Below are 6,000 nucleotides of genomic sequence, written 5' to 3' on the forward strand. Positions count from 1 at the left end.
GGTGAGCAGAGGCCCTGGGGAGCTCCTGACATCTGCCCGTCATGGCAGTGGCTGATGGAAAGCTGGGGCAGAAGACTGCTGGTGGCTTTCAGAAAGGCCGCTTGTGAGCCCAGCATCCATCAGCAGCAACACGGCTGTGAGCTCTGGGAGCGGTGCACACGCACTGTGGGATGGGCTCTGCCATGTGACGATGCCCCCTGCTTCACACAACTCCTGGCTTTCTCTGCACTTCTTTCATAAAGAATCCCATTGTTGCCTCTTCCTGCTATTTATCCACCCATGGCCTGAGCAAAGGGTCAAGAGCTCCTGAACTCCACCAGATTGTTTCTTCCCTTGGGGGCCCACTCCCTGCTGCGTGTAGAAGCTGTTCAGGGCTGAGCCAGCACGGCCAAACAGTGCCCCAGAGCCTGCAGCCCATCCCCGTCCTCCCCGCTGTCCTTGTTCCAGTGTCAATGAACTTCCTAAATTAGTCCTCTTTCATATTGTTTCAAATCAATGGGTCCTGGCGGCATCATATACAAAGGGCTGGTTTCGGTGTTTTAGTTGGGAGAGTCCTCAGGGGGAGCTGAGCTCATTAATTAAATGCATTTAATCAATCTGGCCTACAAGGACACTGGTTATTTATTCGTCAGAGGCTGCACGGTGCAAACCCTGCGATCTGAAAGGCAGTAAATAAACATGTAAATGAAAAGCTGAGACAGCAGCGCTCAGCAGTGCCTGGGAGACTCCGGAGTGTGGGTCAGCTAATAGGGGATCATAGGTTTAATTGAACAAAACCCAACAGGAAGCATCACCCCAGTGAACAGCACCTGCACTACAGGGGAGTGGAGCTGTGCGGTGCCTGGGAGAGCAGGGCAGGTGGGGCCATCAGGTCACTGCTGAGGAGCCCCGGTGCCCATCACTGCAGGGTTAATTGTGATGGCAGCCCTGCAGGAGCTGGGGAAGAGGGAGATTTCAATCCGTGGAAGCGAAAACAAAGGAAGGAGTATGGCTCTTCTCAGCTCATCCTTGTGCAATTATCCTCTGCTCTTTGCAAAGTGCCATGGGAGCCAAGCTGGCAGGAAGCAGATGAGTTTCTTCCAGGTCTGTACAAACTCTGGCTTTACTGCTGCTTAAGAGTAAAGTCGCTTCAATATCCTCTGGAATGCAAAGAGTTGCAAATTAGCACTGAATAAAACACTGACTGTCAGAATGGGACACTTAAATTTGGATCCAGTGGGTTTGCCATCTCTCACAGTTTGGAAGAAAAGTAAGTCTTGGGTGATGGAGCTTGTAAGAAAAGCTGAAGGGCAGGAGCAGAACCGCACAGAGAGAAGATGCAGGGAGAGGCTCAGGGCAGTTTGGGGGATTGAGGCCTGAGCTCCCACAGCAAGGAGTCCTGGAGCCGGGGTTCTGCTCCCAGGATCCGCTGGTTGAGGGGAGCAGGGAGGTGTGAGGGGAGGGAGCGAGAGGGAGGGCAGGGTGATGCTGTGGGTGGTCTGCGAGCCAGACTGCAGGGGAAAGGCCGTGCACCGTGCAGATGGGTATTGAGGACGTCGAGGTGCAGGGAGGGGTACTGGATTAGCTTCTTCATCATCATAAATGAATATGCAAAGTGGGAGAGAACAGTTTTCCCACCACAGCTCACTCTGTCTGTGGGAACCCTTCTGACTCTCATGTCAGCCAGCAGCGAGTGGATGGATGGAGGGCCGGGCTGAGCCAGCCCCACAGCCCTGCAGCCCCGTGGGGTCCCATCAGCCCACCCTGCAGCCACCAGACTTCTGCTGCACCACGATGGGTCTGCAGTGCTGGGGTTTCCCCTCCTGCGTTCTGGGAAGTGTGAAATGAAGAGAGAATGTGAGGAATATAAACTGTTAAATAGTTTCAACCATAAAGAATAAAAGAAGAGTTCAGTTCCAGGTTTTGGTCTAACCCAGTGTTTTTGCAAGCTGGTTTCTATCCCTGAGTCCCAGACTTGCAGTGATTCACAACCTCACCGCTTTTGAGCTCAGACCATGGACTTGTCTGTGGTGGATGGGTTTATTCCGGACTCATTCCCATGAAGATGTGTCCTATCCAGAAATGAAATGCTTTAATCATATGTCCCTAGTCTCTGACCGGCCCATTAATCTCCGTGCTTGCCCAACAGAAGAGAAGCAGCACGAGGAACAATAAATACAGCCTTTTGCACATTTTTCCTCTGAGGACCTCCAGACACAAACACATCCTTTGGAGATGCTGTGGGCAGGGAGCGTGGAGGAATCTCCATCTACCTTTGGCACACAGCAAACCATGGGCACAGCAACAGCTGTAACAACAGCAAGGTGCAGCAGCTCTGCCCCATTACAGAGACAACAAAACACATTCTCTTAATGGAGTGCATTCCAGAAATACCTGAACAGAAAATCCATAGGCTTGGAAATGAACGCATTTGTCCTTTCGCTGTCTTTACGGTTAGCCGAAGGAGTGCGCATCTTCTCCGGGGGCTGCATGCGGGAAGACAGATGGTGAGAGTAACTCCACTTGTCAGTCCCTGGGGATGTGCAGAGGAATCAGTATTTGGCATCTGATTTAGCTCTGCTGCCTCCTCGAGTCACCGCTGTCCCAGGCACCGAGAGATGTATGGGCTTCGGAGACAGTTAAATTAAACAGCACTAAACAGAAGGGTGTGCGCTCACCCCTTCTGAAATGCCAGCTGCCAGCCCGTAATGAAGATCCAATGAATTTTGCTCACTGCTCTGAATTTGAATGTCTCCCTCCCTCCCTTCGGTAGGTCAGAATCAAATGGGCCTCAAAAGGAGAGGGTGATGGATTCAAAAACTGTGGGAAATCCCAGGCAGGACTGCTGGGGGCCAGAGGGAAGGGGATGGATGGGCTGCTCTGCAGTGCCCAGTGTGTGGCCTTTGGGAAATGGGCAACGCTGGGGAGCTGGGGGCCGTGGGGGACTGCATTGTGTTCAGTGGGGAGGGGACACTTGGGGTAGCAGAAACACTGGGAGACGAGGAGAAGGAGGAGGCAGACATTCCAGGAGCCTCCACATCTGTGTGGAGACGGAGTGGGGTCCAAGTGGTAATACATCCCAGATGAGGCCGGGGAAAGTGCTCGAGCAGAGCATGAGTCATTGCGGAGGGGAGAGCAGCAGCTCTTTGATAAGAGGCAAGGCAGTTTCACACTGCTATTTAATCTTCATCTGTGGGCTGTGCCAACCGAGAGCCTTGCACGAGGGTCCCCTGGGCGCTCTGGCACGCAGAGCTCACCTTGGCTGCCGGGCTGGGGTGAGCATCATGCTGGGGATGGGGAGGGGAGCTGCAGTGCTTTGCAGGGCGTGGGACAGGCACAGGGCACCCCAGAGTCCTGCTCCCATTCGGACCCATCTCACCCATAGTGCCACCAGGAGCTGCAGTTAATGGAGCTGATCTGAAATCAGGCTGCTATGGACCCTGGGGTTACGCCACTGTGTCATCTGAATACCAGCCTGTGTCAGCTGCGTTCCTTCTCCAGCCTCACCATTCTTCTCTGGCCATTTCACAGGCCTTTCTTGAATTACTGTGCTCGAAAATGCTCTCCCTGCTATGCCCTCAGGGCTTCACAGCCTGTCCTCTACCTACCCCTGGACTGCTATTGCTGCTGCAGACCCTCCAGGCAATGTTTGACTGGTCCAGCCCGAGGTCACTGCGATTCCCACACCCTCCATTCTGTCCTTCCCCTCCTTCTCTCCTTCTGCACATGACTGCTCTAAAGGGCAGAACATTGCATCTGTTCCTGTTGGGCCGTGCTTTGCTTTCCTCCTGAGATCATTTCTCCTATTTCTCAGGATCATTTCAAATTCTAATCCTACGTCTGTGTCCTCCTTGCTCGATCTCACATGCAAAATAAAGAGGCAGGCTCTCATGCCGTCAGCCGAGCCATTAATGACTGCAGGAGCCCATAGCCAGCCCTGTAACACTGCAGCTTGACAGCCAACACCGATCCCCTTGCCATGAGCATGGGATGCATGCAGGGAGCACCCTGCTCCCAATCACTTCAGTTTTTCTCTTGCTTATGAGTGTGCCAGGAGAGACAGCATCAAAAGGCACTAAAGACAAAATATAGGACAACTTCTGCTTCTCTATCCACAAGGCTGCTGCTCTGTCATAAAAAGAAACGCGGGTTGGTCTGACGTGATTTGTTCTTGAGAAACCTGTGTTGACTGTTCTGATTGCCTCGTTATCTCCCCACTGCTTACAAGCTGCTTTTAGAATTCGTTGGGGGTATTTTCCTGCTCTGTGAGCCGAGCTGCCTGATGCATCCCTGCACACCCTGTTGGTGGTGTGTGTGTGTGTGTATGGAGGGTGGAGGAAGGAGGGTGGATCCTGACACCCCCGTTCCTTAACTCCTCATCTCCAGGCGGGCTGGGAGCCTTCTGGGAATGCTCATGGGCTGGTGCGTTACGAATAGATGGCAAAGGGTAAAAAGGTCCCACACGCACGGCGACTAATCCCTGGTTCCAAGCTGCTGCTGCGATCGCCAGGTCCCCACAGCTGCGGGGCCGAGGGGGGGCGGTCGGTGCGGGGCCGGACGCTGCCGCGCGGGGGCAGACACAGACCGCGGAGGAGGCGGAGAGGCGGGGGCCGCCCGGGGCTCTGCGCTGCGCTGCGCTGCGCTGCTCCGCCGTGCGGGAGCGTCTGGGGCTCATCGTAGAACGGTGACCTCATTGCAAAGTGAGTTCTGTAATCAAATCGATGCGAGGCTAAAAAGGGAAGAAGAAGGCAAACCAACGGCTGACGATGAAGGGCTGAATGGTGCCGTTTCACAGGGCTGAGATGGGTACCTTGTGGGGCAGCGGGCAGCGGGGAGGTGTGGAGAGGAGTGCCAGCACCTGGAGCTGCACCCACGGTGCCGTATTCTGGGTGGGATTTCTGTCTGCTTCCCTCCTGGTGCTGCAGAGAGGCAGTGGGGGTGTCCCTGTCTGCAGGTTGCAGGAAGACACCTCTGAGGAATGGGGCTGCAGGTGGGAGCTCTGGGGTGCCGTCAGGATCAGGAACTGCCAGAGCATTCCCCATCAGAGCAGCCCTGTCAGAGCTGCTCCATCAGAGCACCCCTTCAGAAGCGCTGTGCCCTGGCCCACGTTTGTCTGCCTGGGTTGCTCTCACCCAGTTGTGCCACTACAGACAGCTGGTGACACTGGGATTTTTGTTTCTGATGTGTGGCACCTGTCTGCAGCCTGCATCCTGCCTGGGATGTGCCATGGTTGCCGGGGTGATGGCTGGGATGTGCTAAACAGAAGGGAACGGTGGTGACACCAGCTGGGAAAGGGCAGAATGAATTTTGTTTCACATTTATTGAAGCACAAATTAACACAAGAAACAGCTTCCTTGTGTACAAACATGAAACTGAGCCCCTTTGGGCTGTGCCAGTCCTCCCTGGGTTCAGACACTGGGTGTTAGCAAACATCCCTCACTGCTGCTTGAGCCAAGCTTCGGCTTGTCCATTGAAATGCATGTTTGCTTTGGGAGATGGATACCAGGGTGTTCAGGAGGGCTGCTAGGCCAGGGAGTGCAGCTGCAGGCAGGGAGCTGACGGCCTCCAGGCACACAGGGCAAGGAGCCGGGCGCAGCAAACAGACGGGTGGAGGTGCTGGAGCAGCAGAGCCCCCTGCGATGGGGGCGGGCACAGCGCTGAGCAGCAGCCAGCTCTGACAGGACAGCCTGTGTCAGCAAGAGGCCCAGCACCGGGTCTCTGCCTTTGTGTACACCAATGTTTCTGGCTCACAACACTGGTTTCCAGCAAAATGTAATGTCCCTGGAGCAATCTTTCATGATTCCCTGGGTGCTCCCCCCATCTCTTGCTCTGTGCGTTTGCAGCTGCAGTTGCCTGGGCTGTACTCTGGTGGGGCAGGGGCAGCACTGGGGTGAAGTGTGTGGGGTGAGTTTTCTCCCAATTCTTCTCTGCTTTTGTGGCGAACACAAACCCTGGGAAGCTGCTTTGAGTGCTCTGGAGGAGCTATGGCAAATGGGTTTACTGCAGAGCAGTGCCTCGGGG

Source organism: Centrocercus urophasianus, unplaced genomic scaffold (assembly GCF_019232065.1).
Source record: "Centrocercus urophasianus isolate 14NV4802_14NV808 unplaced genomic scaffold, USGS_Curo_1.0 seq_24, whole genome shotgun sequence".
Classification (NCBI taxonomy): Eukaryota; Metazoa; Chordata; class Aves; order Galliformes; family Phasianidae; genus Centrocercus; species Centrocercus urophasianus.